This window comes from Scyliorhinus torazame, chromosome 24 (genome assembly GCF_047496885.1).
Source record: "Scyliorhinus torazame isolate Kashiwa2021f chromosome 24, sScyTor2.1, whole genome shotgun sequence".
NCBI classification, from domain to species: domain Eukaryota; kingdom Metazoa; phylum Chordata; class Chondrichthyes; order Carcharhiniformes; family Scyliorhinidae; genus Scyliorhinus; species Scyliorhinus torazame.
Window position 1 is genome coordinate 56296707 of NC_092730.1, and position 12234 is coordinate 56308940.

General features: G+C 47.5%; 1 non-coding gene across 1 annotated transcript; it reads left to right on the forward strand.

Annotated features, from left to right (window-relative positions):
- The first annotated feature begins 942 nt into the window (after positions 1–942).
- trnar-ucu (transfer RNA arginine (anticodon UCU)) lies at positions 943–1034 on the forward strand. The gene is given in 2 exon segments: positions 943–979; positions 999–1034. It is a non-coding gene; the product is annotated as a tRNA-Arg (tRNA).
- Positions 1035–12234: the final 11200 nt, after the last annotated feature.

Genomic DNA, 12234 nt, shown 5'->3' on the forward strand with positions numbered 1-12234 from the left:
CATCTCTGGGACCTTTATTAATCAATAGGACTGCCGTTTGTGGAGGGTTTCTGAAATCCTGTCAGGGAGCTGGAGTTAAAATACACGGAGCCCTTACTCAATCTAAATGTAGGGCAGAACAGTCTCGAGGTGCTCAACGACCAGCCCAGTTTGTTTGTTCCTGTGAATACAACAGGATATAAACATAGACAGCTGCAAACACATGTTGCATTTCATTCATAAAGTCATCGAATCAGACAGCAGAGAAATGGCCCTTCAGCCCATCGCATCTGTGCCGGTCAAAAACAACCACCGAACCATTCTCATCCCATTCCCCAGCACTTGGAACATCGCCTCGTGTACCCTGGGATCGCAATTGCCCATCTGAACACTTCTTAGATATTATGAGGGTCTCTGCTCCACCAGCCTTTCAGGCAGCGAGTTCCAAACTCCCGCCTCCCTCCAGGGAAAGAGGTTTTCCAACAAACGGTTTCACAAGAAAAGCCTCTGCAGTCAGGAGCTGAAAAGGGAGAGATGACCCCTCTGTCATCTTGTACTCTGTGCCGCTATTAATAAAGTCATGACACTGTTTGATTTATAAACGACTCTTACAGCCTGCCCTGTCACCTTCAATGATTTGTACACATGTCCCGCTGTTCCTGCACTCTTTCTTGTAAATAGACACTTTATTTTATATTGTTCTCTTCTGTTCTTCCTACAAAAATAAATCACTTCATTCCTTGTCTGCTACATGTCCTCCCATTGCACCAACCTGGCTGTGTCCTTCCGGAGTTTTAGTAGAATTTCTGTCGCGCTTTTTTACAACCATAGGGCGGCCCAAAACATTTCCAGGCAATGAAGTAGTTTTGAAATGTCGTCACTGTGCGAATTACTGAACTTTTGAACTGCCTGTTGGACAACTACAGAAATCCTCATATGGGGAGGGGAAAGCGTTGCAGGTGTGGCTCTGTGGCGCAACGGATAGCGCGTTAGACTTCTAGTCACTGACGTGATGAGACATTCAAAGGTTGTGGGTTCGAATCCCATCAGAGTCGGATTTTCGATTTGAAGAAATCAGTAACAGGTTTATCAATGTTCCGAGATAAGTGTAACTGCCGTCCCGAACTTCCTTCTGAAAAGTGACTCCAGTCACTCTCCGCTTTCCCATCTGAGCAAAAAATATTTGTAAGCTGCTGACCAGAGTCAGTCTGTTCCCTCCTCAGACAAATATACGCGCGGGCAGTTTGTTCCTCACAGGCAGCTCCAAACAAGGATGATGTGAATCGACACCACTGAATGCTCACACCAACACGTTTATCTCAGCTGTAATGAACAGCTCATGTTACAGCTTTAGATCAGACAGTGGAGTATTATCACAGGCGCTCTGTCAGACTGCATGTTCCTTCAGACAGGTTTCCGACTGGACACATGGAATGAGCGGCCGTGTGAACATTAGTGGTTCAGGGAGAGATTTCTCACTTACCAGACTGGAGTTTCGATTCCATTCCCAGACCTTTCTCTTTCCTTGTCCTCTTGCTCATTTGCACTTTTCATTGTTCCATCAATGGTGGCCGCGTCTTCAGCTGTCTGAGCCTTGAGCTCTACAATTCATTCTAGAAAAATCACCAGCTGTCTCTCCGCCGTCCAAGTGCAAAATGAATGAATGCAATTAGAAGCAAAAGACAAACAAACGGACGGGCAAGACACACTCCAAACAAAATGGAGAGAGATTTTATAATCTAAAATTACTGAGCTCGATGTTGAGGACGGAATTCTGTGGGGGGCTACTTAAATGTTCAGGTGGTTTTACTCGAGTTTCCGTTAATCTATATTGGAACACGGATGACCAAGGACAGAAAGGTGAGAGTGGGCAGGTGGAGAATTGAAATGACAAGTGGCAGGAAGCTCAGAGTCAGGATTGTGGATTGACAGAGATTTCTCAAAGCGGTCACAGACTGTTATTTGACCTGTTGAAGTCGATGAGACCAAATTGTGGCAGCAAATACAGAAGCTTAAACTGAAAAGCACAAGTGTCTCACTGGTTCACTTGGGATGAGTGTTTTGGGCCCTTGGATAATGAGGAGGCAGGAGGTAAAAAGGCAGGAGTTGCATCTCCTGCACTTGCAAAGAAAGTTGCAGATAGAAAGTGAGCGGATATTGGCGGTGGAGCAGCGGTGCGGAGGGGATTGTCCCTTCAGTCTGGTGAATGGGGAGAGCAGGGGAGGGTGTTTTTGATGATGTCATAAATGGTCCCTGGAATACGGAGACTGACGGGCTGCAAGGTGAGAACAAGCGGCACCAAATCAGTTCAGCTCGACTTACACAGGACACAACAATGTCAGTAACGGAAAGATCTTTTGGGATAAGAGCAAGAGTTTTGCAATATCGTTCACTTTTATTTCCATTTCCCACCTTAGCCGCTTTTCCTACAAATGTTGGCAGCGGTTGGACTTCCACCCGCATCCTCGAAGAGACTGAAACCTAAACCCATCTCCTCAGACCGCTCGGCCTCGCTATCCTAAAGGTTCATTGTTTCTGATACTGGTGACTGGTGATTGGCATCTTGCTGTTTATCAGCTGAGTCCAGGATTTCACATTGAGAGAGAAGGAAATGATCCAATCACAGAGCTGGAACGCTGCTTCCAGTTTTCTCCCCACAGATGATGTTTCATTTCTGAGCGTTTCCAGCATTTCCTGTGTTTATTATTTATGATTTTCAGCATTTGAAGTAATTTGCTTTGTGTTTTGTGAACATTCTGAGCTGAGTTCAGGGGACTCGGTTTCCAAAATATTTTAAAAGTTATTTGACGGGATGTGGGTGTCGCTGAATCCGTCAACATTTATTGTCCAAAATTAATTACCCTTAAGAATTTGGCGGTGAAGTGAATCTTGAGCCACTGCAAGTCCATGTGGTGTATGTACACACACAGTGCTGTTAGGGAGGGAGTTCCGGGATTGTGAACCAGCCACAGAAAGGGTGATATATTTCCCAGGATGGTATGTGTCTCGGAGTGGAACTTGCAGGTGGTCGCTGTTTCTCTGTATCTGCTCCCCTTGTGTTTCCAGGTGAGAGGTCCCGCGGGTTTGGATGGAGCCTCACGGAGGAAAAGTCAATATTAGGGGTGGGATTCGAACACACGCCTTCAGAAAAGTCTGCGACCTGAACACTCGGCCACACTGGGAAAAACATGGGTAACAGCAAATTCCTGCGGATACTGGAATCTGAAACGAAAGAGAAAGTGCTGGAAAATCTCAGCAAGTCGAGCAGCATCTGCAGGGAGAGAAAAGAGTTAACGTTTCGAGACCAATGACTCGGCTTTGACAAAGGGTCATTGGACTCGAAAGGTTAGGTCTTTTCTCTCCCTACAGATGCTGCCGGACCTACTGAGATTTTCCAGCATTTTCTCTTCCGGCCACGCTGACACACTGATGTGATCAACCGGTGAAGTGGGGATTGGGCCAAGCCGACTCGATGAGCCTCCTCTTGCACTGGAGGGGCTATGTGATAACTTAAACATGGTGAAAGCGGCAGCATCCGGACACAAGGACAAGGTAAGGTCTCAGGCCAGAGTAAGTGTCCTATGTGATGACACACAGAACATCAGAATTAAATTGGAGAAATACATTTATGGTGGACTCGTGCCATCTGGTGGCTGAACGGTAGCAGTGCGACACGGATACATTCATTCAGGAGCATTTTAAATTGGAGGGAAATAAGCTACGCAGAGATCCGTCAGTGAGCGTTGGTGGTATAGTGGTGAGCATAGCTGCCTTCCAAGCAGTTGACCCGCGCTCGATTCCCGGCCATTGCAGTAGTAATTTGGAAGCGAGGTTTTGCGCGACTTCGTGTGTTTCAAACCGAGAAAGAGAATCGGTTTCTAACTCAGAATGTCGGCGCAATTAGGGAGTGGAGTGAAATAAGTAACTTTCTCATCATTTTTAATATTGTTTCAATATGGACAGTGTTCCACTATTCACCCACAAGCCGTCAAACAACAGCTAAAAGCCGCAGCTTTTTCACTTCACCCTCATGAAGTGGACCAAACAGAGACACAACAGACACGTTACAGACCAGGATGGGATTTGAAGCCACGTGTACAGAGCACAATGGATTATTGTGCATCGCCTTAACCACGTGGTACAGCTGCTTTACTTCAGGGCCCTTTAATAACCCTCAATCTAACTTCCTTGAGTTTGTTTCGCACAGTTGCTGATGTACAGAACACAGTCAAAGTGTAAATAAATAAAAATAATCTCTGAGTTAATTTGCGCTTGCGGCGCAACGGGAGCGCGCCTGACTCCAGATCAGAAGGTTGCGTTGAAATCACATCAGGCGCACGGAATTTTTCTGCAGCCGGTTGCAGGAATTTCTCTCTGTGTGGGAATGTTCTCGAAATGACTCCATTCAAAAGCACGATGCAGGTAATATATTTCATATTTACCCGCTTGAGCAAATTTCTCAAATATCAGGAGATTCAAAGTCGTCCTGTTGAAGCAGAATGACAGTGAGTTCAGGAAGAAATGTTGACAAACAACAGCAATTTCTTTCTGCTCACTGTACACAGTTATAGTGATCTGTATTAAACAGCAGGAGCGGGAACCGCAGTCCGCAGTCTTCACCTTCACGGTGAGTCTGAATTTCCGTTTGGGGGTTTCAGAGAGAGTGGATGTCATTCCGGAAACTGAAGTCACTTTTCCTGTGAATGGAGGCGGATAAAGAGCCCTGGCCGACCTGAGAGTCCCCGAGCCGCCATGAATCTTCACAGCTCACAGGGTGAAGGGCTTTTCCACTTTGAAAATGACCATGTCCGGCAGCTGGAGCTTTCCCTTGTATTTTCTGGGATCTGGGAAAGAGCGGATCATCAAAAGACAGAAATGAAACACAAATAATCGCAGTATTTTTTCACGTGGGCTAAACATCAGCTCAGATGTTACAGCCGGTGGCCGCGTGGCCTAATGGATAAGGCGTCTGACTTCGGTGGTTCTATTGATGATGTGGAGATGCCGGCGTTGGACTGGGGTGAGCACAGTAAGAAGTCTTACAACACCAGGTTAAAGTCGAACAGGTTTGTTTCGATGTCACTAGCTTTCGGAGCGCTGCTCCTTCCTCAGGTGAATGAAGAGGTATGTTCCAGAAACATACTATCATCTATTGATGATATCAGACGATTGCAGGTTCGAGTCCTTCCGCGGTCGTTTTATACAGACATCCGGTGGAACTTGTGCTGACAATCCAGTTTTCCCTCCTCTCTCATCTTAGTCTTTCGTTTACCCCCGAATGAATCCACAATATCTGATTGATTTGGATAAAGAATTGAATAAAATATTATGTATCAATCGGTTCAATACAATTCTGTGGAGGGAATTCTAATGTCCTCAGGAAGATGGTTACAGCCATAGATGTTTCAGCATGCACACTGGCCCTTCGGCCCAGCTTGACCATGCCGCCCAGTTTCTATCACGAAGCTAGTCCCACTTGCCCGCATTTAGCCCACATCCCTCTATATCCACCCGGGGGGGAGGGTCTTGACAGGATAAATGCTGAGATGCTGGTTCACCATGTGGGAGGGTCTAGGACCAGAAGGAATAATCTCAGAGTAACTGGCCGCCCATTTCAACCAGAAATGAGGAGTAGTTTCTTCTCTAGGAGTATAGAGCATCTGTAGAAATGTTTGTATGAACCGAATATGGCTGTAGAGGGTGAATCATAGAATCATAGACGTTTACAGCATGGAAACAGGCCCTTCGGCCCAACCAGTCCATGCCGCCCAGTTTTTACCATTAAGCTAGTCCCAGTTGCCCGCACTTGGCCCATAACCCTCTATACCCATCTTACCCATGTAACTATCTAAATGCTTTTTGAAAGACACAATTGTACCCGCCTCTACTACTACCTCTGGCAGCCCATTCCAGACACTCACTACCCTCTGAGTGAAGAAATTGCCCCTCTGGGCCCTTCTGAATCTCTCCCCTCTCACCTTAAACCTATGCCCTCTAGTTTTAGACTCCCCTACCTTTGGGAAAAGATGTTGACTATCTACCTTATCTATGCCCCTCATTATTTTATAGACCTCTATAAGATCACCCCTAAGCCTCCTACGCTCCATGGAAAAAAGTCCCAGTCTATCCAGCCTCTCCTTATAACTCAAACCATCAAGTCCCGGCAACATCCTAGTAAATCTTTTCTGCACTCTTTCTAGTTTAATAATATCCTTTCTATAATAGGGTGACCAGAACTGCACACAGTATTCCAAGTGTGGCCGTACCAATGTCTTGTACATCTTCAACAAGACGTCCCAACTCCTATATTCAATGTTCTGACCAATGAAACCAAGCATGCCGAATGCCTTCTTCACCACCCTGTCCACCTGCGACTCCACCTTCAAGGAGCTATGAACCTGTACTCCTAGATCTCTTTGTTCTATAACTCTCCCCAACGCCATACCATTAACTGAGTAGGCCCTGGCCTGATTCGATCTGCCAAAATGCATCACCTCACATTTATCTAAATTAAACTCCATCTGCCATTCGTCGGCCCACTGGCCTAATTGATCAAGATCCCGTTGCAATCCTAGATAACCTTCTTCACTATCCACTGTGCCACCAATCTTGGTGTCATCTGCAAACTTACTAACCATGCCTCCTAAATTCTCATCCAAATCATTAATATAAATCACAAATAACAGTGGACCCAGCACCGATCCCTGAGGCACACCACTGGTCACAGGCCTCCAGTTTGAAAAACAACCCTCTACAACCACCCTCTGCCTTCTGTCGTCCAGCCAATTTTGAATCCAATTGGCAACCTCACCCTGGATCCCGTGAGCTTTAACCTTCTGCAACAACCTACCATGCGGTACCTTGTCAAAGGCTTTGCTAAAGTCCATGGAGACAATGTCTACTGCACTGCCCTCATCTACCTTCTTGGTCACCCCCTCAAAAAACTCAATCAAATTTGTGAGACATGATTTTCCACGCACAAAGCCATGCTGACTGCCCCGAATCAGTCCTTGCCTCTCTAAATGCTTGTAGATCCTATCTCTCAGAATACCTTCGAGCAACTTACCTACTACAGATGTTAGGCTCACCGGTCTGTAGTTCCCAGGCTTTTCCCTGCTGCCCTTCTTAATCAAGGGCACAACATTCGCCACTCTCCAATCTTCAGGCACCTCACCTGTGGCTGCCGATGATTCAAATATCTCGGTTAGGGGACCCGCAATTTCCTCCCTAGCCTCCCACAACATCCTGGGATACATTTCATCAGGTCCCGGGGATTTATCTACCTTGATGCGCTTTAAGACTTCCAGCACCTCCTCCTCTGTAATATGCACACTTCTCAAGACATCACTATTTATTTCCCTTAGTTTCCTAACATCCATGCCTTTCTCCACCGTGAATACCGATGAGAAATATTCATTCAGGATCTCACCCAACTCTTGTGGCTCTGCACATAGATGTCCTTGTTGATCCTTAAGAGGCCCGACTCTGTCCCGAGTTACTCTTTTCCCCTTTATGTATCTGTAGAATCTCTTTGGATTCTCCCTTGCATTATTTGCCAAAGCAATTTCATGTCCCCTTTTTGCCCTCCTGATTTCCCTCTTAACTCTATTTCGACAATCTCTATACTCTTCAAGGGATCTACTTGATCCCAGTTGCTTATGTACGTCATATGCCTCCTTCTTCTTTTTGACCAGAGTCTCAATATCTCGAGTCATCCAGGGTTCCCTACTTCTACCAGCCTTGCCCTTCACTCTAAAGGGAATGTGCTTACCCTGCACCCTGGTTAACACATTTTTAAAAGCCTCCCATTTACCAGCCGTCCCTTTGTCTGCCAATAGTCTCCCCCAATCTACGTTTGCAAGTTCCTGTCTGATACCATCAAAATTGGCCTTGCCCCAATTAAGAATTTTAACTCTTGGGCCAGACCTATCATTCTCCATAGCTATCTTAAAACTAATGGAATTATGGTCACTTGTCCCAAAGTGATCCCTCACTAGCACTTCTGTCACTTGCCCTTCCTTATTTCCCAAGACGAGGTCAAGTTTTGCCCCCTCTCTAGTCGGTCCATCCACATACTGAATGAGAAATTCCTCCTGAATACACTCAACAAATTTCCCTCCATCCAAGCCCCTAATGCTATGGCTGTCCCAGTCAATGTTGGGAAAGTTAAAGTCCCCTACTACTACCACCCTATTATTCTTGCAGCTATCTGTAATCTCCTTACATATTTGCTCCTCAATTTCCCGCTGACTATTTGGGGGCCTGTAGCACAGTCCTACCAAGGTGATCTCTCCCTTCTTATTTTTCAGTTCCACCCATATAGACTCAGTGGGCGAACCCTCGGATATATCCCCTCTAAGTACTGCCGTGATGTTCTCCCTAATCAAAAACGTCACTCCCCCTCCTCTCTTACCTCCTGTTCTATCCTTTCTATAGCATCTGTACCCCGGAACATTGAGATGCCAGTCCTGCCCCTCCCTTAGCCATGTTTCAGTCATAGCTATAATATCCCAGTCCCATGTGCCCGTCCATGCCCTGAGTTCATCCGCTTTGCCCGTCAGGCCCCTTGCATTGAAATAAATGCAGTTTAATGTAGACCTTCCTTGCTCTCTGCCCTGCTTTCTCTGGTCATGCTTTACACACTCTCCCTTCCTGCCTTTTGTTTCTGTCCCCACTGACTTCCTACATCGGTTCCCATCCCCCTGGCACATTAGTTTAAACCCTCCCCAACTGCACTAGCAAACACCCCCCCGAGAACATTGGTTCCAGTCCCACCCAGATGCAGACCGTCCGATTTGTACAGGTCCCACCTCCCCCAGAATCGGTCCCAATGTCCCAGGAATTTGAAACCCTCCCTCTTGCACCATCTCTCAAGCCACGTATTCATCCTAGCTATCCTGTCATTCCTACTCTGACTATCACGTGGCACTGGTAGCAATCCTGAGATTACTACCTTTGAGGTCCTACGTTTTAGTTTAACTCCTAACTCCCTAAATTCAGCTTGTAGGACCTCATCCCGTTTTTTACCTATATCGTTGGTGCCTATATGCACCACGACAGCTGGCTGTTCACCCTCCCCCTCCAGAATGCCCTGCAGCCGCTCCGAGACATCCTTGACCTTTGCACCAGGGAGGCAACATACCAACCTGGATTCTCGTTTGCGTCCGCAGAAACGCCTGCCTATTCCCCTTACAATTGAATCCCCTATCACTATAGCTCTGCCACTCTTTTTCCCGCCCTTCTGTGCAGCAGAGCCAGCCACGGTGCCATGAACCTGGCTGCTGCCACCTTCCCCTGGTGAGCCATCTCCCCCAACAGTTTCCAAAACGGTAAATCTGTTTTGGAGGGAGATGACCGCAGGGCATCCCTGCACTGCCTTCCTACTCTCCCTCTGTCTGTTGGTCACCCTTTCCCTATCTGCCTCAGTAATTTTAATCTGCGGTGTGACCAACTCACTGAATGTGCTTTCCACAACTTCCTCAGCATCGCGGATGCTCCAAAGTGAGTCCATCCGCAGCTCCAGAGCCGTCAAGCGGTCAAACAGGAGCTGCAGTTGGACACACTTCTTGCAGATGAAGGAGTCAGGGACACCAGAAGGGTCCCTGACTTGCCACATCTCACAAGAGGAGCATGACACGGGTCTGAGCTCTCCTGCCATGACTTAAACCTGAAGTTAAATTTCAACTACACTCCACAGCTAAGAGAAAGTCAAAGAGAGAGAAATCACTTACCAGTTACAAGCCAATCACTTACCTGCTGGCTGTGATGTAATTGCTCCAGAGACTCCCTCACAGCTCTGCTTCTCTGCACCTCCTTCAGGTGAGCACCAAATTCCCTTAACTAGTTAATTAATTTACTTAATTAATTTGATTTTTTTTTTTTTGTCACTCCCCTCTTACCCGAACTCAGCCTTACCCAAACTCAGATACACTCTGTTTGCCTTCAGCACTCCGTTTCTATAGGCACTTCAGCCACACACTTTGTATCCTTCCTGATTTACAGTCAGCCAATAGGCCTGCTCCCAAAACTGATCTCTCTCCCGAACAGCTGACCTGCAAGGTAAGGAAGTGGTTAATCAGTACTTACCTCACCCACGGCGCGCCCTTTTAAACTGTCCCCTCTGCCTCGCAGCTCCCGCGCTTTTTGAAACTCCCGCGCTGTTTCCAAGGTCCCGGCTCCCTCTCTCTCCCGAACAGCTGACCTGCAAGGTAAGGAAGTGGTTAAGCAGTACTTACCTCACCCACGGCGCGCCCTTTTAAACTGTCCCCTCTGCCTCGCAGCTCCCGCGCTTTTTGAAACTCCCGCGCTGTTTCCAAGGTCCCGGCTCCCTCTCTCTCCCGAACAGCTGACCTGCAAGGTAAGGAAGTGGTTAAGCAGTACTTACCTCACCCACGGCGCGCCCTTTTAAACTGTCCCCTCTGCCTCGCAGCTCCCGCGCTTTTTGAAACTCCCGCGCTGTTTCCAAGGTCCCGGCTCCCTCTCTCTCCCGAACAGCTGACCTGCAAGGTAAGGAAGTGGTTAAGCAGTACTTACCTCACCCACGGCGCGCTCTTTTAAACTGTCCCCTCTGCCTCGCAGCTCCCGCGCTTTTTGAAACTCCCGCGCTGTTTCCAAGGTCCCGGCTCCCTCTCCCTCCCGAACAGCTGACCTGCAAGATAAGGAAGTGGTTAAGCAGTACTTACCTCACCCACGGCACGCCCTTTTAAACTATCCCCTCTGCCTCGCAGCTCCCGCGCTTTTTGAAACTCCCGCGCTGTTTCCAAGGTCCCGGCTCCCTCTCTCTCACGAACAGCTGACCTGCAAGGTAAGGAAGTGGTTAAGCAGTGGGTCAGTTAATTTGTTGAAGGCTGCCACAGACAGATTTTTTTAAAATTTAGAGTACCCAAACATTTTTTCCAACTAAGGGGCAATTTTGCAACCAATCCACCGACCCTGCACATCTTTTGGTTGTGGGAGCGAAACGCACCCAAACACAGGGAGAATATGCAAACTCGACGCAGATAGTGACCCAGAGCCGGGATCGAACATGGGCCTTCGGTGCCGTGAGGCAGTTGTATAAACTACTGAACCACCGTGCTGCCCTTGAGACAGATTTTTAATCAGTAAAGGAAAGCAAGGATTATGGGGATAAGGCGGGATACTGGGTTTGAGGATTATATCAGTTCAGACATAACCTCTTTGAATGGTGGAGCAGACACGATTGGCCGATTGGGCCACTTCTGCTCCTCCGTCTTACAGTGTAATGAGATCTTCTGATGAACTTGATTTCACGGCTGGGCGGCCGGTTCTGGAAAGACAAAATCTGCCAGCAGTGCCCCAGATGAAGCTGGCGTCTGTTTTGGAGTTTCTGAAGCCGCAAGTTTTCATGGTGCCAAACTCCTGCCCAAAACTGGTGTCGTGATTTAAATCGATTATCAGACAGAGGATTAGGAATATCGGTATAGAGAATGGTGCAAGAAGATTCACTCCTCAGTGCATTCCAGACCCGAAGCACTCGTTGTGCAAAAGTGCTTCTTTTTCAAACATCACAGCTGCTTCCTTTGCAAATCAACGGAAATCTGTGCCCTCTCATTCTTGCTCTTTTTACTCGGGGGAACTGTTTCTCTCTAGTTACTCCGCCTAGCCCCCTCCTGATTTTGAACATCTCCATCATATCTCCTCTCTGCGTTATGCTCTCCAAGGAGAACGTTCCCAATATCTCCAATCTAGCCTCCTAAATGGAATCAATCCTGTAAACCTCTTCTGCACGCTGCCCAATACGTCCACAGCCTTCCAATATTGTGGCTCCCAGAGCTGTGCAAAATATTCCATCTGATGTCTAACTGGCGCCTTGTACAGATTCAGCATAACCTCCTTGCTCTTGTTCTCTTTTCCACTCGTAAATAAGCATAAGATTTGCTTTATTACCTGCTCTCTCCACCTGTCCACCTTCAATGATCTATCCACATACACACCCAGCTCTGTCTGCTCCTTCATCCCATAAATAGTTGAGGGGCAGCACGGTAGCATAGTGGTTGGTACTATGGCTTCACAGCGTCGGGTCTCAGGTTCGATTCCCGCTTGGTGTTCTCCGTGGGTTTCGGCTGGGAGCTCCGGTTTCCTCCCACACTCCAAATTTGTGCAGATTAGGTGGATTGGCCATGCTAAATTGCCCTTAGGTTAGATGGGGTTGCTGGGATGTGGGGATAGGGTGGAGGTGTGGGCTTCATGGGGGTGCTCTTTGAAAAACCGGTGCAGATTCTATCGTCCGAATGG